Below are 24,408 nucleotides of genomic sequence, written 5' to 3'. Positions count from 1 at the left end.
AAGTTTCTTGTATAAATTTTAGATCTAAATTTCAGAATGGGAGTCTGTTTTTTCAATTTCACTAATGATCCTTTTTATTGTTATTCAAGTACAGTTGTCTCCATTATCACCCCACCATGCACCTTCATCCCACCCCACCCATCCCCACTTCTCACCCTCTAACCTACCCTTTAGCTTTGTCCATGTACCCTTTATACATGTTTCTATTTTTGTTTAGAAAATACAACTTAAATCTTATATTGGTTGCTAAATGAATACTTCAATAAATAATTTATATATGGACACACATACACACACGTGTCAGTGCAGCAATTGAGGCCAGAAATAGAGACTAGGTGTTCATTGACTGTATGGCTTTGGAGAAACCATGCGCTTTTATAAGAGTCACAGGGACACTGCCCAGTTAGTGTCCTGGAGGCAGAGCCATAGGCAAATTAATTTTTAAGAAATCGATAGGGGAAAGAGATCCACAGTGAAGCAGGAGAAATAACTATCAGAAAATTTATGAGAACTCAGGAATAGTTGTTTCCCAGAAGCTCGTGGAATGAAGAGTGTTAAGAAAAAGGAAACTCTATCTTCTATTAACAGAGATGGTTAGGACAACAGACACTGATTATTTCATTGTATGTAGCAACATGAAAGTTTTGTAAAGTAATAGGCCAAAAGCATCTTTTTCAGGCCCTTTTTGCCAGAGACAACTGGACCCCATAAAGCATGACTGACCCTAATTGTTTTATGAGCCTTTATCCTCGGGATGAGAAAATTACTGAGAGCACCCTGAAAGCACAGATGTTCCAGGAACTTATGAAACAAGATGTACCAGACCACAATTACTGCACAACCCAGACCAAACCCTGAACCCAAAAATAAAATCGGAACAAATTGAAACTTAACTGAAACATCCTGCTCTACAACCACCCCTATTACTCAATAAAAGCCCAAAGCCCTAACTCCCCCGGCTGGCACATTTTTCTTCACCTAGCCCTTACCCTCCCTGGGGAAAGTAAAAACAAAAACTTTTACTCTGTATTTTCTTCTGTTTGTGAATTCCTTCACAGCCCATATCACTGACCACTCTAACATAAAGTAAGTAGTAGTTTTATTTCTATTTTAAAGATAAGGAAACTGATGACAAAAGCATAGGTAATTTACCTGACATATTGCTGATACTAAGTACAGAGTCAGAATTCAAACTCAAGTCTGAAAGCCTGCAAACCACATGCCTTTTTATCTCTGTATGTTCAGCATCTGCATATAGTTACTCTTCAATATGTTGAATAGATGCATAAGTGAATGGGGACATGCAAGTGATTTTAATAAAGTTTCATATATGTGTATACATGAGGTCTGTTTGGGAAAAGTCCAGCCTTTGTTAATATAATAACAACAGTTTGCCTGACATTCATGCAACCTGGCAGCCAAGGAGAGTGGACCAGAATGTACATGCATGAACAATTATGACCTCACTGTATTAGTCAGTGAGGGCAGCAGACGCTGTTGAGTGGGCATGTGTACTGTGTGGCCATCACATTCAAAATGACTGAGTGAGCAGAGCAACAAACCTGCATCAAATTTTGCATTAAGCTTGAACATTCCTTCATGGAAACTATTCAGATGATTCAGAAGGCCACAGCTATGGGCAACTGGACATTGTCAGTTTCATCATGACAATGTGCCTGCTTATGCATCACGTCTTGAGCAGAGTACTTTGGTGAAGCACCAAATCACCCAGGTGACTCAGCCCCCCCAGAGCCCAGATTTGGCACTCTGTGACTTCTGGCTTTTCCCAAAACTAAAATCACCTTTGAAAGGAAAGAGATTTCAGGCTGTTGATGAGATTCAGGAAAATATGACAGGGCAGCTGATGGTGATGGGTAAAACTGTGTGAGGTGATTTGGGGAACTGTGTGAGGTGCCAAAGTGCCTACTTGAGGAGGACTAAGGTGTTACTGTCCTATTTACAATGTTTTTCTTCAATAAATGTCTGTTTTCCATACTACATGTCTGGTTACCATGAAGGTTATCTACCATCTGGATAGACTGTAGATATAGGTGAAATTGATAGATATAGATGATATGCATATAGTATAGATATAGATATGTGCACACATATCTACACATATATATCTGAGGGAAATTATACACACACACACACACACACATTATGAGCTGAATATCATTGCACCAAAATTCATACAATGAAATCTTAACTGCTGGTAGCCTAAAATGTGGCTATATTTGGAGGTAAGTTGTTTGGAAAAGTAATTAAGGTTAAATGAAGTCATATGGGTAGACTTTAATCCATCTGACTGGTATTCTCAAAAGAAGAAAAGATTTGAACACATAAAGAAGTTCCAGTGCTTCATGAGCACAGAAGATAGGAAATGTATGGATGCAGGGAGAAGGTAGCCAACTGCAAGCCAAGGAGTGAGGCCTCAGAAGAAACTAAACCACCACAACTGCAAAAAATCAATTTCTGTTATTTAAGCCAAACAATCTGTATTATTGTTTCATGGTGGCCCTACCAAACTACATATATATTCCACCAGTGAACACTATTCTGCATCTTCTTGTTACATGATAATATAATATTTAAAGAAAGATTTTAACTGCAATGTATTTTTGATAGTTTTCACTGACATAAGCTCTTCAGAAGGCAATGTATAATAGCTGGCAAATTTTTAAATATACACATATAATTATTTATCACTTTGACTCCTAGGTTAAATACTCAAGAAAAACTTTTGCACACATGCACAGGGAGACAGTTATACACTGTGATTGGTAAAAAATAAAATCATAATAATCAATCTAAACATCTATCAGTAGAAATATATATGTGACTATTATGGTGTCCTGGTTGGATGGCTCAGTTTGTCGGAGTATCATTCCATGAACCAAAAGGTTGCAGGTTCAATTCCTAGTCAGGGTACATTTTTAGGTTGTGTTTTGATCTCCAGTTGGGGTGCCTATAGGAGGCAATGGACCAATATCTCTCTCTCTCCCCCTTCCTCTCTCTCAAAAAGTCAATAAAATATATCCTAGGGTGAGGATTAAAAAAGAATATTATGGTTTATGAATACAGTGGTGTGTTAAGATGAGTGAAGTAGATTTGTATGTGTGAACATAAATATAAAGAAAGGATAGAATATTAAGTGAAAAAGCAAATTGCACAATGGTACAAACAGTGTAATGCCATTAATATATAATTAAAATATATAAATACCACCCTGGCTGGCATAGCTCAGTGGACTGAGCTCAGGCTGTGAACCAGGCATCGCAGGTTCGATTCCCAGTCAGAGCACATGCGTGGGTTGTAGGCCACAGCCCCCAGCAACCGCACATTGATGTTTCTCTCTCTCTTTCTCTTTCTCCTTCCCTTCCCTCTCTAAAAATAAATAAATAACATCTTTAAAAAAACGAGATTTGGGAAAGATTTCAATAAAATGTCAAATATATATATATATATATACATACATATATATATGTGTATATATATATATACCCCAAACCCAATAGTATCTATTATTTACTTATATATATATATATACACACATTATAAAATATTAAATTATATTATAATTATAAACACATTCATAATAGTGTTCTGCTCTGATAATGTATAGATGGGAATTGGGCTGAGTGGAACAAAACACATTGGTTTAAACATGTTCTCCACATTAAATACATGTATAATATAAAATTTAAAAATTTTTCAATAATAAAATAATTTTGTTAATTGTGAGAAGTGATATCATGGGTGTTAGTTGCAGTTTTTTTCTTTTTAAAGATTTTATTTATTTATTTTTAGAGAGGGAAGGGAGGGAGAAAGAGAGAAAGAGAGAAACATCAATGTGCGGTTGCCGGGGGCCATGGCCCGCAACCCAGCTATGTGGCCTGACTGGGAATCGCACCTGCAACACTTTGGTTCACAGCCTGTGCTCAATCCACTGAGCTACGCCAGCCAGGTAATTGCAATTGTAAGATAGTTTTTTCTAAAAATATTTAGCAAATATAAAGAAACAAAAAATAAATCCTAAAAATATTATATTGTATACTTCCATTTATTTATTTATTTTTAAGATTTTATTTTATTTTTAGAGAAAGGGAAAGGGAAGGAGAAAGAGACGAAGAGAAACATCAATGTATGGTTGTCTCTCATGCACCCCTCACTGGGGACCTGGCTCACAACCCAGGCATGTGTCCTGACTGGGAATTGAACTAGGGACCATTTGGTTCACAGGCCAGTGCTCAATCCACTGAGCTGTACCAGCCATATTGTGTACTTTTAGATGCATGGAAGCTTTCCACACTAAACTAAGATCTAATTGAAGAAAATCCCTCTGTCTTGAATTTTCAGTGTGTGTGACCCTGTGTTTTAGACATTGTTGTACTATTAAATTCAATTGATACTAGTTAAAGAATAGCATTAATAGAAAATTGACGAGTGTGTGACATTACTTAAGATGGAATGACCATTTTTCAGACCATTTTATGAATGGTCTTTTTTATTTTTGGCTTGTTTGTATCTGTGTTTCTGTAATTTCTTGAGTATAAGAGGGTTATTTTTTCCTTTTTTAAAACTTATTTTCAATCTTGTCTTGGGGCTCTCTGAGTGAAAAGACAAGCCTGCTGAAATGTATAGACAGGTAGGAATTGTTCAGCAGAAGGATGAATCCTACTGGGAATTTCTCAACTCATTTCTACTAGGTAAGCACATGATCTAACTTTCTCATGGATAAAAGTAATGCATGTAAATACACTAAATCTTTCCTGAAGTTTAAAATTAGAGTTGATCTTGTTTAAAATGCAAGAGCTGCAATCTACCTTAAAGTAAGGAGATATTGTAGTAATTTACCAACCTTTACAAAATCAATAGTCATTTCTAGCCTATCCAGCTCTCCCAAATTTTGCATTTTTGACATTTTTACAAAATTATCTCCTGGCTTTGCTGTAGTAATTTGCATTGATTGCAATGCACTTGATCAGAGACAAAGCAATAAACTGCAGGCCCTAATGCTGCTAAAGTCAGCAAATAAGCCAGTTATGGTTTCATTTTTTTAGTTTTGCTTTTTTAGGCCTTTAAAAAAATGAATTGTATCAGGGAATTTTTGTGTTCTTGAACTTATAAACTATCTTCATACCAGGCTTGGCTAAACCATCTAAGCTAAAGTTAACTTCATTATCCTAAATGTTAATAATTGCATTTCAATAATAGCTTTCATTAAAGTACCTCCAGGTGCTTAACACACATCAATTAAGGTACAGCACGCCCCTGTGAAGCAGATCAGGATTATTATATCCTCTGAGACACAATGAGGTTACTGCCTGAAGGTCATGGAGCAAATTAACAACTGAGTAAGTAGTAGAAGACCGCGCAGTTCAAACTAAACTCTTGTTTTTTCTCTCAATATTATATTCAGTTTCCTAAATGCTATCTGCATTTTACTCACCTTAAATTATAAATGAAGTGGAAATTCAATATTTCAAATACTGTGAACTTAAAATACATAACTGTAGGTAGCTTAACCAATTCATGTCTACACAAGATTGATCAATTTATGTCACAATTTTTAAACATTGCTTTGGTGAACCTCCTACTAGTGACAAATTATTAGTCCAAGCCACATGGATTTTAAATATTAATGGTAGTATTTATCTTTATGCACAATTTTACCATAAATCCCCTGAGTAAAATCATACTTATTTATGGGTTGAGTTACTTCTTATACTTCCTACAGCAGCCAAGTCAGTACTAAAAATTACACATAGTGAATAGCTGATCAATATTATACCCTGGCAAGCACTAAAATAAATAGTTAATAATGTCATAGTTAATTGCTTCCTGATAGACAGAGGGATGTTAGGAACAGTATAGGAAGTGGAGAAGACAAAGAACTTATACACATGACCCATGGACATGAACCTTAGTTCATGGGAATTGCTAGAGGGAATGGGAATACCAGGCAGAGGGGGGAAGAAGGGGAAAATGAGAGAACTGTAATAACATAATCAGTAACATATGTTTTAAAAAGAAAAAGAAGTGCCTCCTGATAGATTATGTTGTAGTTCCTAGCTGGAAAAGTATCTTGCTTTGACAGAAATTTCATTATGGAGCTCAAGAGCATGGTTCAGAGAAACTCAGCTAGAAAATGTTTGACAAAGGGAAACTAAAATGATGGAAACTGTGGTGAGACACTCATACATACTCAAGCAACAATGTCAGGTCTTATGGGTCAAAGAGAATAAAAGCTGTGGGCAATACGGTAAAATTTAATAAAACCAAAAAGTGTGTGGCAAGAGGTGTTTAAGGACTTAAAATAGGAACATATAATTCCTTGACTTTTGAAAGAAGTATCTTAAAACCATTGGAGCTATATAAACAGCAGGTAAAAATTATATAATGAACATGTAAATCTTCCCAGAATGGCCCTAACTGAAAATATAAAAGATTCAAAATTGTACTAGGTACATTCCATCATGATAGTTTAAATTTATACCTAACTTACTGGATTCGAGATGTTTCATAGTAAAAAGTATTGTTCATTTTAAACAGATGTTGTTTATGAAGTTTATATCTTGGTCACTAGATATTGAATATTCATTTCTTTTGTGTAAAATAACTGATTTGAATAAGTAATTTGATCACTGACTATGCTGAGGCAAAGATGCACCATTTTCCCTGACAGCTAATGATCTGTTTCATCACCCAGTCTCTCAACTTCTATATCACATTTCTATTATAGGCAAGAGCATTAAACATATCTTGAGGTTAAACATCAGAGTTATGCCTGAGGATGGAGAGAGTTTTAAGCTTTTGTATCTTTATTCTGTTTAAATTTCTGCTTAACTCAATTAAAATATTCTGCATAATTCATCTTCCTCTTGTTGATGTTTCCTTATGCTGCAGGTATTTTTTTTTGTTTTAGCACTTTCGTTAACCCCCCAAATCAGTGAACTATGTTTTAGCAAGAAAACTTAAAGGGGTAGAAAACCTTAATGCAGAATATAATACTTACATGTAATGTATACATGACAACATTAATGATGAAGTTATTTGGTTCTAAAAAGCTCATTTCACCCAAGATGGATTTTATTATTTGTTTTTGTTTTTGTTTTAGTTCTTAGTCATTTTAGGACAACCTAGATAAGGAACATGTGATAATCTCTGAACTATTATAGTTCTCTCCTAATCAACACCATGCATCTTGCAAATTGTTTGTTTATTATTTTCTAGTTAGAGGCACAACTGGTAATGGTGGGTGGGTGACAATGCCTACTAAATGTATGACCTTTTGAATATCATATGACAAACTCTGACCCACATTTTGTGGGCCAGCAAATATGAAAAAATCATAGGATAAGTCTAATGCTAAATTTCAAAATGTAAATCAACTTTACATTTTGAGCTCTGTTTACTCAAAACAGAACTGACTAAAAGTTTGGTAACATTTTAATATTTTTTAAAAATTATGTTCATGGTGAGGCAATATAAATCAAGAAAACCTACCAAACATTCAAGATGAGGGAGGGAGTACTCAATAATAAAGTTAGAGCTAGGGCAGTTTTCTACTTTTTACTGCATGGCAGTTATGAACAAAGTGTGGGCTGAGTAAGCATATGGAGAGAAGGGTAATTTCAAATTATTAATTTTAACTGTGTTTTTATACTAGTATTAAGGTCATTATCTTATAAAAAGCAAAGGATGCAAAGGAAAATATCAAGGAGAACGACTTATTAATTTAGAGGAATGCTAATTTAATTGGTTTCCCTTATTCTTTGATAAGACCTAACAAAACTGTGCATTCTATTCTGGCCATCATATGAAGATAAAATGAGATAAGGGAAAGGACATAGGGAAATCATAGAACTGGAAAAAAACAGCTCAGATATGCCTCTTTAACTCCACTGAAGCATTCTTTACGTAGAAAAGAAAAGCAGTATAACAAAAAATAAAAAGATAGAGATACTTCATTTCTCTCAATGAACTTGCTGAGAAAATATCAGCTAAAATTGCAATCTTTATTTTATTGTAGATTACTTTAACACATGTAGTCGATTTTTAAATAATTTTAAAAAACGTAAAACACATAAATACAAAGATTTGAAATAACTGCCTGAGCTCCTGGGAAAAATTACAACAAATGAAACAGTGATTCCCTCAATTATGACTCTTATTCTGTTACCTCTTACAGGAAGTGCTGTTGAGACTTCTATCAGCTATCTATTTGGGAAGACATTTGAGACTTGATTGAATGATTTTACAACACACACACACACACTTAAGAAAGTCAGGTGCCAAAAGTGTAATGCTTAGAATTAATGGACTACAATGCAAAGAACAAACTTGTAATTGCACACAGAAATTGGAATGGGGCTAAATATCCATGAGGCAGAGCAAAAACTGACTTCCATTTCAATGCTATCTGTCTGCAGATAATGCTAGTGGTAGGACAGGGCTAAAGCTGGGCACACTGATAGGAAATTTTGTCACAGACCTTAAATTTTCTCTTGGAAAAGAGAAAAGCACAATACCCCAAATCACTATAAAGAGATGGGAAATTCATGGTCCTTGCCTCCAAAGCACTTGTATTTTGGAGAAAGTGAAAGATACAGACATGCAAATAGCTATTCTGAATACAAGGAAATATTATTACTAGGTTCAAAATGTAGCATGTATATTGCCTTTATTATGTTGAAGAATGTTCTTTCTATTCACACTTTGCTGAGTGTTTTTATCATAAATGGGTGCTGTACTTTATCAAATGCTTTTTACACATCTATTGATATGATCGTGTGTTTTTTGTCTTCCCTTTTGTTTATGTGATGTATTATGTTTACTGATTTGTGATTACTGTACCATCCTTGCATCCCAGGGATGAATCCCACTTGATCATGGTTTATGATCTTTTTAATGTTTGCTGCATGCGGTTTGCCAATATTTTGTTGAGGATTTTAGTGTCTATGTTCATCAGCAATATTGGTTTGTAATTTTCTTTCTTTGTTGTGTCTTTATCTTGTTTGGGGATTAGGATGATGCTGGCTTCATAAAAATACTTTGGGAGTCTTTTGTCTCCTATTTTGGAATAGGACTTGAACAGACACTTCTCCAGGGAGTACATACAGAGGGCCCAGAGACATATGAAAAGATACTCAGCATCACTAGCCATCAGAGAGATGCAAATTAAAACCACAATGAGATACCACTTCACACTAGTGAGAATGGCCATCATAAACAAATCAACAAACAACAAGTTTTGAAGAGGTTATGGAGAAAAGGGAACCCTGGTGCACTGTTGGTGAGAGTACAGACTGGTGCAGCCACTGTGGAAAACAGAATGGAATTTTTTCAGAAAACTAAAAATGCTTCATATTGATCATATGGACCAGAATTGCCTTTTTGACCTGGCAATGCCACTTTTGGGATTATACCCTACGATACCTGAAATTCCTATTCAAAAGAACTTATGCTCCCCAATGTTCATAGCAGCACAATTTACAATAGCCAAGTGCTGGAAGCAAAGTAAGTGCCCATCAGTAAATGAATGGATCAAACAACCATGGTGCATTTACATGATGGAATACTACACAGCAGAAAAAAGAAAGAACTCTTACCCTTTGCAACAGCATGGATGGAAATGGAGAGCATTATGCTAAGTGAAATAAGCCAGGCAGTGAAAGACAAATACCATGTGAACTCACCTATATGTGGAATGTAATCAACAACAACAACAACAACAACAGCAACAACAACAAAGAAACAAGGAAGCAAAATATAACCAGAAACATTGAAATTAAGAATGAAGCTACAGTAACCAGAGGGTAGGGGAGGAGATAATGGGGGGGGGGAGGGGGAAGTGTTTTCAGGAACAGGTACAAAAGACACATGGACAAAACCAAAGGGGATAAGGATAAAGGGTGGGAGGTGGGGATGGCTGGGGTGGAGGGGTGTGGTGGGGGCAAATGGAGACAACTGTACTTGAACAGCAGTTAAATACAGAAATGTTTAAAAATGTAGCATGTGAAGTGCTGTGTGAGTCAAGATAAAGAAGTTATTAATTTTGATGACCATCAATACTGGGCTCAATGAACAGCTAGCACTGAAGTAATTTTGAGGTGTGTATTAAAATATGAATTTAAAACTAATAAGCACATAAGAAAATGAAGCTGGAGGTGTGAATAATAAACTGAAGCTTGGAAAGACAAGGGAGAAAAAATCAAAACATTGAAGAACATCTATAATTAAATAGTGAATAAAGACAGAAGACCTGGAAAAGAAAACAGATATGATCAAATGGAATGGGAGCTAGAAGAGAAATGTAACTCATAAAGGAAAGTGTTGGGAGAGGAGAGTATTAAATATGTGGTAACTAAATTCTGTTGACAGATATTCACAATGCAGAAAGGAAAGACTGCTGATGGATTTTGTAATTAGCTGATTATTATATTACATGAGGTTAATAAGAGAGTGTGTATTGAGCAGATATACATATAAATAAAATATAGTAATCATTTTTGGGGAGTAAAAAGAGACACAGAAAGATGGCTTGAGAGCAATGGTGTCCCAAAAATAGTTTCATCATTTCTTTTTACAGTGAAGAGATTTGAAAATTATTGGGCTAAATAAAATGATCTAGTAAAGTCTGGAGGCAGAGAAAAAGAATGACATATAGAGACAGACACATATATACATGTACAGAAATTCAACTAGATGAGATATGAGGAGATATGGATCAATAGAAGAGACATTTCTTCTGAAGAAGACTGGAGGGAAGAAAAAGAAATACATGGAGATAAATGATGTCACCTCAGACAAGAGGTTGTAGAAGAAAATGTTAAAAACACACTGCAGGAGAGGAACCTGGGGTGGTTTATGCCAATATGGAAAATGAGAAAATGCATGTATACTTTGAGAACAGTGTGAGCCTCAAAGGAGGAGTGGTAACTGCAGGAAGGTGATGGGCCAGTAGAAGGCAAGCAGCTGGGATGAATGAGGTGAAGCAGAACTGCTCTCTTGGCCTTGAGAGAAAAAAAAAATTGAGTATCTTTTCTTCCCAGAATTAAATTTAATGAATTTATGATTATCCTATACTAATGTTATGAGATTTATTAATTAATCTCTACTTCAATATCTACAATTCACTTAAAGTGTATGTGAATGGTGAGTTAGGGGTTCAGTTTCATTTTGTTTCACATTAATATCCGGTTGAATCAGCCCACTTAACAAAATGTTTTTTGTTTACTGTCTTGTCTTCCATGTCAACTTCATAATAAACTAAAGCTCCATGTATGTATAGGTTTGTTTCTGGACTCTATATTATGTTACATAGTTATATTTGTCTACCTTTGAATCAGTAAAATGCTGTCTTAATTACTGTTGCTTAATAGTTATACATTTTTAATTTCTTTTTACTAGTCATCTATTTGACATCTAGTAAATTACACCCTCCTACCTTGTTCTTCTTCAAGAATGACTTGGTCAATTTTCATCCTTACCTAAGCATTAAGTTTTTATAATAAGTATGTCAGTTTTCACAAAAGACATAATAGAATTTTGCTGTGAGAGTAATGAGTGCATAGATAAATTTGGGAAGAATATCTTAAAAAATGAGCTTTTCAAATCAGTGAACATGCTATATGCTCCATTTATTTATACCTACATAAATTTTTTTCACTAATATTTTTACAGCTTTCTACATTGAGTTTTCCCATATCTTCCATTAACTTTATTCCTTGGTATTTTTTAAAACATTTTTATGTTATTGTAAGGTGTCTTTACATGTACTTGAAGAAGTGTCTGTTATAAGTAGCATAGTTTAAAATTTCATGTTCTAATTTTTTGAAGTCAGGATGTAGATATGCAATTTATTTTGAAATATTGTCCTCATATTCTGCTACCACACTAAATTTACCGATTAATTGTAATAATTTATTCAAATTATATTGTCTGTGGATAATGAGAGTTTCATTTCTTTCATTATAATACCTACATATTTTATTGCTTTTTATTGATTTTGGCACTGGCTTTGTACCCTACTACAAAATTATAGAATATAATAAATATACAAAATTATGTGGAATATAGAAGTAGTTGTGATAGACAACTTTGTTTCACTCTTTATCTTAAGGAGAAAATTTGCAACATTTGCAATGAAGTAGGATGTGTGTTGTGAATTTTTGTTATAGTTTTTAAAGATTAAAGGAGTTTCTTTTATTAACAGTTTGCTAAAAAGTTATTTTATCATTCAATAGTAAGTTTTATCAATGCTTTCATTTCATTTGATTGAGTTGATCATATAACTTTATTATTTTTAATATAAAGATCTGTTAAAGACATGCAGTTTTAGAATTTTTATATATTTATAGTGTACTGAAACTTTAATTATTATTGACTATTCCTATTTATCCCTAGAAAAAAATCCCTATCTTTAGAATACACATTCCCTGATATTAATGTAACTATTTTATTTTGTTTTGGCCACTAATTCCATGGCATATTTTATCCTTAACTTTACCTTAAAACTGTGTTTTTCTAATAATTTGGAGACATTTTAAATAGTATATAATCATATTTTAATATTATGTAACTCATAATTACCTTGTCTTTTAATTGGAAAATGTAGTCTATTTAAATTTAAGGTAATTACTGATACATTTGGGTTTAAATATACCATCTCACTTTGGCCTTCTATTCTCTTCATATTTGATATTCCCTTTTCTCCCTTAAGTCTTCTGGAATTATTCATTTAGGTATAAATTATAATTATTGATATATTGATCCGGACCCTGGCTCATGGGATCCATGGTGTTGTGGCTGAGATCAGACAAATTTACACAGACTACAGAGTCCTCTGGAGGAAAAGGGACAGCGTGGCTACTCTCTCAAGGGGATAGTGCCCCGAGCCTTGCCCTGACAAGCTTTTATTGCTTTTCTGGGCACATTACATTGAGGATGGTCCTCATTTGCTATGCACAGGTTCACTTTAGGTGGTTACCTTTTACAGAAAAAGGAGATGATGTTGCTATTATATCAAAAAAGAAGAATATTTGCAAATGTAAAGGGAAAAGTGGTTGAACTGGTTACACTCAGCTTTGGAAGGTTTAGCATAGATTTTAGGAAGTTACTTTAAAGATATGCAGTAAACATTTGTTGCCTCAATTCAGGGTGAAGGAGTTGTAGCAAAAATCAAGTCTCAAAGTGGCCTATGTACAATGCAGGCCTGATTCTCCATGGAAGAACCTGTCCATGGGCATGGGTCCTGTGTACCGGACCTCACATTCCACTTGCCTTTCCAAGTGGGAGCTGGGCCCACGCCACACAGAGCAGTTTATAATATATAGTCAATACTCATTTTTATTTTCTTACATATGTATCCTTTCATTGTTTTTCATTGCTTTCCTAATTGACAAGCTGCCATCTGGTAACTTTTTTCTTCTGCCTAAAGGACCTTTTATATTTCCTTAATGTGAGTCTACTCGTGACTAGATTAACAATATTTGCTTTAAAAAATTCATTTCAAATTTATTCTTAGAAGTTATCTTTGTTTGATGTAGAATTTATGCATACAATTAATTTTCAAGCAATTTGATAATTTTATTATATTTTATGATACTTGCATTAGTATTACTCCTTTGAAAATATTTTTTCTTTCCTAAAACTTTTAAGATGCTTTTTGTTGTTGGTTTATATGAGTTTCATGTTCATGTTCCTTACCTTGTATTTATTCTTTTTAAGGTTCATATGAATTATAGCACCTATAACTTAATGGCTTTCAAAATTTTTAAAGAATTTCCATCTATTATATTTTATTATATATAATAGAATTTCATCTATTACATTTTATTACATGTTATATAAATACATATTATATATTAATATATTTTATTATGTGAATATTTATTATATATTTTATCATATATTTACATTATCCTTCTTTACCTTGGACTATACTTATATGTAAAAGTTTTTCAATCTGTCTTTCATTGCTCTTACCAACTTACATATTTTCCATTCTTGTTGTTTTTTCTCTCAGACTTTAGATGTATATTTTCTTTTAATACACATTTTCTAGTTTCTGATTACACCTTTAGCTACCTTTAGTATTCTTGTAAAATTGCACATTAATTTCTTTTTAAGATTTTATTTATTTATTTTTAGAGAGGGAAGAAGGGAGGGAAAAGAAAGAGAAACATCAATGTGTGGTTGTCTCTTGTGTACCCCCTACTGGGAACCTGGCCTGCAACCCAGGCATGTGTCCTGACTGGGAATCAAACTGGTGATCCTTTGGTTCGCAGGCCAGCACTCAATCCACTGAGCTATACCAGCCAGGGCCACACATTAATTTCTTAATATCAGTTGTTATAATTCTCAATTCTCAAACTTTCATTATTTTTTGTGTTGTAGTAAAACCTTATTTGTGATCACTGATATTTGATTTGTAAATAATGTTAACATGTCATGCTTGAAATACTTTATTTTTTCAACTCTTTAAAAATGTGAAAATACTTCTATCATGTTGTCCAAACAAAAACTGGCAGTGGGCCACACTTGGCTCAAGGACCAGAGTCAGCCCGCTCCCACTTAAATTCTGTGCCAAAAGCTGCTTTTCACTGTCTTAAGGAAATTTTGATTAGTGAATATTTTTTAATGTGACAAGGGATGATGAGATGAATTAACAAAAATGTCAGCGATAATGCATTATTTTTTTCAGCTTTTAATTCTTGGCCAAAAAATGCAATATCTCTAATCAAATTAAGATATTTAAAAGTTCGTTTGATACCTGCATTATCTGGAGCTTCAGTGTGTCTGCTTTTCTTGTCTGATTTTCACATCGTTCTTGTTGTTCATGCTTTTCTCACCTCCTATGTGTCCAGTTAATTTGATTTAATGAATTCATTTTATATGAAGAAAATGTAGAAATACTTTTTAAGACTTGGATGATGTTATCTTCCTCAAAAGATGATTAAAATTTAGTTCTGGCAGGAGGTTGGTATCACTCAAAATTTTCTTAATTTACTGATAAACATGAAGAACAGTTGAAGCTGGGCTCTTTTACTGATTTTCATTTGTGTAGTTGGTTTACCTGGTCAATTCTTGGCTGACAGAAGACTTCAATTTTTGATGCTTTAATCAAATTAGCTTATCAACTACTCTGTTATCTTTTAAGCATATCTAGTGCATCTCAAGGAAACAATAAATATTCACAGGGTTAAAAGCAGTTCCATATTTTTGGATAACATCTATGAATTTTAGTCATTTTTCGTATCTTGAGTCCATAAGTTTTCAATGTTTGTTAGGTCTTATAAATGTTCAAATAGTTTTTGCTCCCATTTCACATTTTCTTCAGCAGAAATATTGCTAAAATATCATAATTTGTCAGTATAAGAAGTGAATCAAAATTGATCAAACTTTCAGAGTAGAAACAATAGGCACGGTTATTAAAATGAGATTGACCTACTTACTATTCTTATGTCAGGCTTTCATAATGTTTAAGGATAAATAAGAAAAGTATGTTGTGTTCTTTTTATATCAAAGGACTGTTATAGCGAAAGTAGTCTAGTAATGTAAAGGAAGGAAGAAAAAACAGACCAAGGGAGGGAGGCAATAAACACTGAAAAGGACACACAAAGAAATCCCAAGTTATAAACTGGCAAAGTAAAATCCAAAGATATCAATGATTACATTATATGAATTATCTAAAAAACCTATTAATAAATTCAGATTAATAGAATTGGTTAAAAAGCAAGACTCCACTACATTCTGTCCACAAGGCATAACTTTTCTATAACACTGGTCAGAATGGCCATCATAAACAAATCAACAAAAAAGTGTTGGAGAGGTTGTGGAGAAAAGGGAACCCTAGTGCACTGTTGGTGGGAATGCAGACTGGTACAGCCACTATGGAAGACAGTGTGGTTTCCTCAGAAAACTAAAAATGGAACTGCCTTTTGACCCAGTGATCCCACTGCAGGGATTATACCCTAGAGTCCTGAAACACCAATCCAAAAGAACCTATGTGCCCCAATGTTCATAGCAGCATTATTTACAATAGCCAAGTGCTGGAAACAGCCTAAGTGCCCATCAGTAAATGAGTGGATCCAAAAACACTGGTACATTTACACAAGGGAATACAACACAGCAGAAAGAAAGAAGGAGCTCCTACACTTTGCAACAGCATGGATGGAAGTGGAGAGCATTATGCTAAGTGAAATAAGCCCGGCAGTGAAAGACAAATACCATGTGAACTCACCTATATGTGGAATGTAATCAACAAAAAGAACAAGGGAACAAAATACAACCAGAGGCATTGAAATAAAGAACAAAGTTACAGTAACCAGGGGGGAGGGGTTAATGGGGGAAAGAAGGGGAAGGGCCATCAAGGAACATGTATACAGGATCCATGGTAAGGGACAACAATGTGGGGACTGATTGAGGCTGTGGGAAGGGCGAGTGGGGCAGGGGAGAGGAAGGGGTGAAAATGGGGATAGCTATAATGGAACAACAATAAAAAATAAATAAAACACATAAATGGTCACAAAATTGCCAAACATTACTATTATGCAAGGCAAAAAGTACAAGGCATAAAATAGGAAAAGAGTTGAAACTTGTGAGTCACATAATCAAAATATTTTTCAGTTCTATAAAAAGTGATGTTAAAAGTGTGAGAAAGTAATTGGAATCAGAAAAAGTACTTGAACTCTAAATATATATAGTATTATGTTATATATATATATATAATTGTTATATATAGAAATACAATATAACCAAATTTTTTTATAAATTGTATATATCATTTATATATAAAATAAATTTATATATTTTCTTATATGTATATACAACCTCTTATAATTTAATTACAAGAAAACAGGCAAAATATTTAAAAGATACTTTTTAAAAAGATCATGTATTAATTGCCTACATGCACATAAAAAGGTGTTGGAACATTACGAATCATCCATGAATTGCAAATTAAATCACACCAAGATACCATCACAAATGAAAAAATTAAAATAACAAACTGTACCAAATGTTGAAATGAATGTGGAACAACTAGAACTCTCATATAGTGGTGGTGAAAATATTAGTTTTACATACGTTTTGGAAAACACCTTGGTACTGAAAAACTGTAAAGTAAACTTGCCGTATGGCCCAGTCATGCCCTTCCTAGGAATTCACACCAAAGAAAGAAAAACATATGCCTCCATAAAGACTTCTATACAAATATTACAGGCAACTTTGTAATGGCCAAAGTTTGACTGCAACTCAAATGCTCATAAAACATATTAATAGATGAACTGATTTTGGCATACACATGCAATAGAAAACTACTTAGTGATGAAAAGGAATGGACTATGGATACATAAAACAACATGAATGAGTTACAAAATTATCATGCTGAGGAAAAATGCAAGATCAAAAAGTGTGCATACTATATAATTCCATTTGCATAGACTTCTAATAAAATGAAGATGTATCTATAATAACAGAAAGCAGATCAGTGGTTGCCTAGAGACAGGAGTGGATTTAGGCATTAATTACTAAGGGGCATGGAGAAACTTTTGGATGATGAAAATATTTATCTTCATTTGGGCAAAGGATTCATGGGTCTATACATTTCACATAACTTACCAAATTGTTTTCCTTAAATATGTGCAGTTCATTGTACTTGAATTACACTTAAATATAGTTGAAAATAGAAAATGCTATAAAAATACATGAGTGTGCTTTTCATTTCTAGTTAGTAGTCATAAAAGATCTATATCTATTTCTATATTTATATCTATATTTATACAGCTATACCTGTATTTATCTATATCTATAATCCCTTAGCTAATGTAACAAATGTACAGAATTGGATACAGTATTTTTGCATATCTAAGGCTATTCTTAAACTAATAAAGTCACAAACTGTGGGAAATAATATTATAAGAATTAACAATTGAATTTTTATTGTTTTTCATATTGATTAAAAACATTTTGCAAAAGGATCATATAAATAGTATTAGGGAACTTGGACACTATACATATAATACAATAGATACTCTGTTAGGGAGAATTCACTGATGTGGTTTTCCCATACAACATATGTTGCAAAAGGGCTTCCAAGCTTTTTTTAAAAAAATATTTTATTGTTGTTCAATTACAGTTGTCTGCATTTATTCCCCATTACTCCCTCCCACCCCAGCTATCCTCACCTCCCTCCCCTGCTTCCACCCCCCCTTTGGATTTGTCCATGTGTCCTTTATAGTTGTTCCTATAAACCCTTCCCCTCTTTCCCTCTCATTACCCCCTCTCTCTCCCCTCTGGTTACTGTCAGATTTTTTATTGCTCCTTAGCTAATTCCACTAGGCTTTTTTCTGCAGTAACACCCAATCAAAACACAGCAGAGTACACACATTGGCTATATTATTCTCTTGCCTTGCCTTTGGGTTAAAAATAGGAATAAAATTAATTTTGTATATCTAGATTTTACAGATTATTATAGTTTGTCTACTGATAGTACTATGCCTCCTCTTTGTTTAGTCTTCTCATGAACAGCTGAAGAATTTTGCACTTCTGGCACTGGGAAGCTGTGAAAATGCAAATATTTATCAAGAGTAAATACTTTTAAATATTAAGGATCTGCATTTTTCTTATTGGGCCCAATATGTTTGGGAAGACTATTATTTATCTTGTAGAATCAGTTAGAAAAGTCAATATTTATGTGTATACATCAAATAATATTAAAAGCACATGCAATGCATTGTGTTAATGTCATTCACAGAGAAGAAACTAAGTAGAAATATTCAATATCTGAATAATTTTTATACCATCAGCATTGCTTTTCATTGCATTGTGTTCACTCTTTATTACATAGCTCAGAGAAAAGAGTGACTATTTTTTTCATAAAAGTGTATAATTTAAATCAAATGATGCTCACATAAGAAGAAAACAGTAGTTGAATGGATGTGAGCAGACAAACTTTTCAATGGATGCCTCCCTCAAACTATTGAGAAAAAAGATTACCCTTTGGTAGGGTGACCACTTTCTCTTATTTCATCAGAGTTATGTGGTAGAGATTGTGATGCTGCACTCAGACTTCCCCTCAGTAATGATGAACTTACTCCTGGTTTTAGCCTCAACTCTTAGCCCTCTTTGGAGATTGCCTCAAGTGAAGTAAATTGTCTTACCTGGGGATCCCTTACTTGAGCCAGACTACATCACATTACTGATCATTGTGAAAGTATAAAGACCTAGCCCCATTGCTTCTATTTGGGATAACTGTAATGGGTGGTCCCAGCTCTATAGCTCCCAGGGAGGATCAGCTGAAACCTTACTTGGGACTGTATCACAGTTCAATTTATCCCTCCTGTCTAATCCTCCTTTCTCCCTGTCATCTCTATAGGTGTTGATTCTAAGAGCACTAACTATTAAACCTCCTGCATGGTATATCTGGCTTCAGAGTCTACTTCCCAGAGATCTCAATTTATGGTATGGTATGAGAAACTTATAAGATGTTTAATGTTAGATGGTTTAAGTGTTTTATATGTTAGGCCTGAAGCTTTCTATAGGTAACCACTCTATTCTACTAAGGAGACAATATTTCTCAGGAACTTTGATTACCATAAATATACTTTAAATCAGACTTTGATACTAAAAGAGAAAATGTCGTTGAGGAGTCTATAAATACATGTACACCTTATTTTTATCTCTGCAATATCATTCCTAACATTGGTTAGGGACATGGTATAATTTACAGCTATGGGACATTCAAAAATCTTTAGTAAGTGTAACAAATTCCAGTTCATACTCTCTATGGTCTGAATGTTTGTGTTCCCCAAAAATGTATATGTTAAAATCCTAATGCACAATATAATATTATTAGGAGGTGGATTTGGGGAAGTGATTAGGTTATGAGAGTGGAGTCTTCATGCATAGCATTAGTACCCTGTTAAAAGAGAACCCACAGAGCTAACTGCTTAATACCATGTGAACACACAGCCAGAAGTTGGCTGTCCACAGCCAGGAAGAAGACCCTCACACAACCATGCTGGCACCCTGATTTTGGACTTCTATCTTCCAGAAGTGTGAGAAATAAATTTGTTATTTATGAGTTAACAAATCTATGATGTTTTGTTATATCAGCCTGAAGAGACTACTAAGACAATATTATATAGAAAAGTATTCCTATAGAGATGCATTTTAAATATGTCAAGATGTTCTCCAATGTTCTTATTTATATTGACTTGTAAAATACAGGCAGTTTCTATTACAAGTAGTTCTAAATAAATTGTGCCATATTTTCTACAAATAATATACATTCAGGCCCTAGTCTTTCATATTAAGACTGGTGGTTGAAATATTCATGCATAAAAATCATTATGCGATTTTATGTGATTAAAATTTTATTGTGTAGTTTCAGACACATGAAACTATAACATTTTGGTCCTCTAGATTACTATTCTTAGAGAAAATCACTTTGAAATAACCTGTTTTACAATGTAGTGTATTTTCAGCATCTATGTTCTGTTAATTAGCCAATCGTCTGTTTTGAATGGGTGTTTAACCTTTCTTTCATGTGGTAAGGTTAAAAAACACAACAAAACAGAAAAATCTGGATGAGTAGTTTATTTTTAGAATATTTTTCCAGCCCAATCATCTTCTGTGCTAAATTGCCTGAATTTCAAAACTCCTTTGACTTAAAATTGCAACTATAGAATTAACCATTCTCAAAGTTATTTTTTCAATAATATTTATTCTTTCAAATTCTAGAAAAATTGAAACAATATTATTCTACCACAGTAAAATGATAATCTGAATGCCTGCATAATGGATAGAGTAGAATTATACACATACACACAGGGGTTGGAAAAAGTAGGTTTACAGTTATAATACAAATAAATTACACAGATATTAATAAATAATACTACAAGAATAAGCCCTGTTTTGCATACCTACTTTTGCCCACTGCTTAAACTATGTAAGGAATTCCAGATATAGTGAATTAATCAAAGCAGCCTTGTCTTCACTCCTCCCTTCCTTGATACAGTTGCAAATGATAGATTTCTCTCCTCTATTGTTTCCACCATGTAGCACTAGAATTCACTACAAAGTCAGAGAGGAAGGCTTGAGATAAGTGTGCTCTAGTGATGTATTGGAGTCAACACAAACTGGTTTAAAAGTGTTGACTGTGCAGAGATCTGTCTGACTTCATTGAGGATGTGGAGTTGGGGATCCATGGCATGCCTGCTATGCAGAATGTGATGCCCTATTGTTGCTGCTCTGAGCCTTATCCCAATGTGACATTCACTCTCCTTCTGAAGAGGAGGTCCCCCTTCCATATTGTCAATCTCCTCATCCTCTGTATCCTCATATCTTTTCTGGCTTCCTTGAGTTTTTATCTCTCTGCAGCCTTTGGGAAAAAGGTCTCCTTGGAGTGACTGTCCTACTGGTCATGTCTGCATTTCAGCTCAAGGTGGCAGAGATCATACTGTACTCAGAAAATGTCCCTCTGGTAGGAAAATACTATATAGCCATGATGGCCTTGATCACAGCCTCCACTGTCTTGATCATTGTGGTGATGAATATACACTTCTGTGGGGCTGAGGCCTGGCTAGAGCCACTTTGAGCCAGGGTGGTTATACTGAAATACACATCCAGGATTTTATTTGTCTATGACATGGGTGAGAGCTGCCTTAGCCCCTGCCATAACCAGGAACAGGATCACCTCATAAAGGTTTATGACAAACTTCCAGAGCCTTATCTGAAAACAGCCAGGAACAAATGCCTTCCTAGAAAGAAGGGGACGAACAAACTTGTGGACATGGGTAATGGTGGGGGATTGACTGTGGGAGTGATAGGCGAGCGGGATAAGGGTGAGCAATGGGGGAAAAGATGAGACAACTGTAACTGAACTATAATAAAAAAAAGAATGACTTGGGATATCAGGGAGAGGACCTGCAGCATGCTGACAGTTACTGTGCATGGTACAAAATGCTGATGAGGAATATCAAATACATTGCCAAGTGCCTCAAAGACCACAAGGCCACCAATTGCAAGGGGAGTAAATGGAAGAAGATTGCAAAAGTCATAGACTGATTCTTCATGTGGATATTTTGCATTATGGTGTTCATGATGACTATTTTGATCATAGCAAGAGTAGATTAGCAGGCATTTGGTATATGGAGATCAATTAATAGAATTCCCTGTGATCTACCCTAATAATTCTTCCAAGTGATATATATGATTTAAAAAAGTGTTCACTGTGTGTCTCTATTCCCAAATCCACGAGTTTAGTGAGGTCACATTGGTAGCTTAAAATTGACATGGTAGAAATATATAGACCATAGAAACTGGCAAGCATTACAAATAAAAGCTTTTATCCCCAGGAAAATCAGTTGTTAGACATTTACCAGCTCATCACTTCAATTCCTATGTAAGGAGTGGTATGCTAGCAAGCCAGCTCTCTGAAATGTGCACAATCAACCTTATTGATCCAGTATGAACCAGATTCAGCACACTATTGCATATAACTGCATTAATCCCATTTATATAAAACTTGTGAAATTATCTGCATGGCTCCTTTATTGTGAACAAAGTTGGCATTTTCAGCATGATAAAATTTTAAAACATCCAAAGACAAACATTGCTTCTGTAGTAAGAATGCACTGTACTAACCTTCTAGAATATGAATTCCATTCCTTTCCTGTTTAAAAATTCAGGAAGTTATCAGCAGTGCAGAATGCTTGCATAGTTACTTTATCTAGATTCATATTCTCTCTCTTTTTAATTCTTGACAGTTATTGTATTAGTTTTATATTCACTATCTTCTATATTTTATATGGAGACACTTTAAGCTAGAATATTTAATTATTAAGTGTTTAAACATAGAAAATATAGAGCATATTATAACAAATAGTAATTACCACAAGCTACATTTAACAAAGATTAACATTTTGCCCTATTTGCTGAAGATCCTTTTCTCCCTCTATTTTTATTAAGGAATTGAAACATAAGCCTCACCACACCCCCATCCATCACTGCCATATACTTCTCCAGAATTAATCACTACCTGAAATTGGCATGTGATATCACCACACATGATTGATGTGTGAAGTAATACATAGTATATATTGTACACTTAAAGCACTCACATAAATGGTACTATATTGTGCATACATTTATTTCCTTTCTATATTTTTTTATTTTGTGATTTATAAATTCAGTTCTATTATACTTACAAATTATTCAAATATACACAAAAGTTTAAAAAATTCACCTCCATATATCTTCCATTCAGATTCAACAACAATCAACATTGCTATATTTTACTTTGTACTCTTCCTACATAAATATTTCAGCATCAGTCTGCTATAAATTAAAACATTCTCGAATATAACCACACTATCATGATCACACCTAAGAAAAGAAATAACATATTATCTAATATCCTCTACTCTATTCATTTTTCCCAATTATCATAAAATAGAACCCATCTTTGGTTTTGTTCAACCAAGTTCCAACTAAGATTCATTCATAGTATTGGGTTATTTGTACGATTTCCTTTCATTTAAAAAACCTGTTTGTTTTTAAATTAAATTCATTATTTAAAAGTTGCTTTGTAGAATGCCCCATTTTGATTGTTTGTTCCCAAATAGCATTAAAAACATGTATGGAGGACCCATGGACAAAAACAATGGGATAGAGGAGGATTGAATGTGGGAGGTATGGTTTTGGTAGGGCAGAGGAGAATGATGGGTGAAAAATAGGAACAACTGTAATGGAACAACAATATTTTTTTAAGTGTACTTTATATGTTTGTAAACTGCAAATTTCCTTCTGGTAACTGCTTCACATGTACCTCATTTATTATGATTATCACTAATTCTTAGAAAGGCTGCAATTTTCCTTTGCTCCAAAAATTGTTTAATATTTATAGGGAAAGGTAATTTTCAATTTTTTTGCATTGCATTTTTAATTTCCAGATCTTATACAAGATGATATTTAAAAATTTTATCTTTATGATACTTCCTGATATTTTCCTGATATGGGTCTGCATATGTGATCAAATCTGAGATAACAAGTGGTATGAAAGAACATACACTGTTTATTGTTATACAGTAGTGTTTAATATGTATCTATAAAATATACTCTATTAATTATGCTGTTTTTATTTCCTATACTCATACCTATTCATATCTTTTCATTCTATTTTATACTGATTGTGGTATATCGATGTTTCTCATTATTAAAGTTTTCATGTATTTATCCATGTATTGCCTGTATTTTCACCTTTAAATAGACCATTACTGTCTAAGTTTATATTATACATAGATATTAATTTCTGTTCTGTCTTCATTATGAGAGTGGCTTTTAGCATTATAAAATACACTTATTGCTCTAATTTAATAATTTTTTCTGAATTTAACC

The 24,408-nt window shown here is 33.8% G+C and overlaps 1 pseudogene; it reads left to right on the top strand.

Moving 5' to 3' along the window:
- Positions 1–10,880: 10,880 nt before the first annotated feature.
- On the top strand, positions 10,881–22,225 carry LOC114505508 (annotated as a pseudogene).
- The last annotated feature ends 2,183 nt before the right edge of the window (positions 22,226–24,408 follow it).

Source organism: Phyllostomus discolor, chromosome X (assembly GCF_004126475.2).
Source record: "Phyllostomus discolor isolate MPI-MPIP mPhyDis1 chromosome X, mPhyDis1.pri.v3, whole genome shotgun sequence".
In the NCBI taxonomy this organism is placed as follows: Eukaryota; Metazoa; Chordata; class Mammalia; order Chiroptera; family Phyllostomidae; genus Phyllostomus; species Phyllostomus discolor.
The sequence above is the reverse complement of the archived record's forward strand: the minus strand, read 5'-3'. Positions and strand labels throughout refer to the sequence as shown.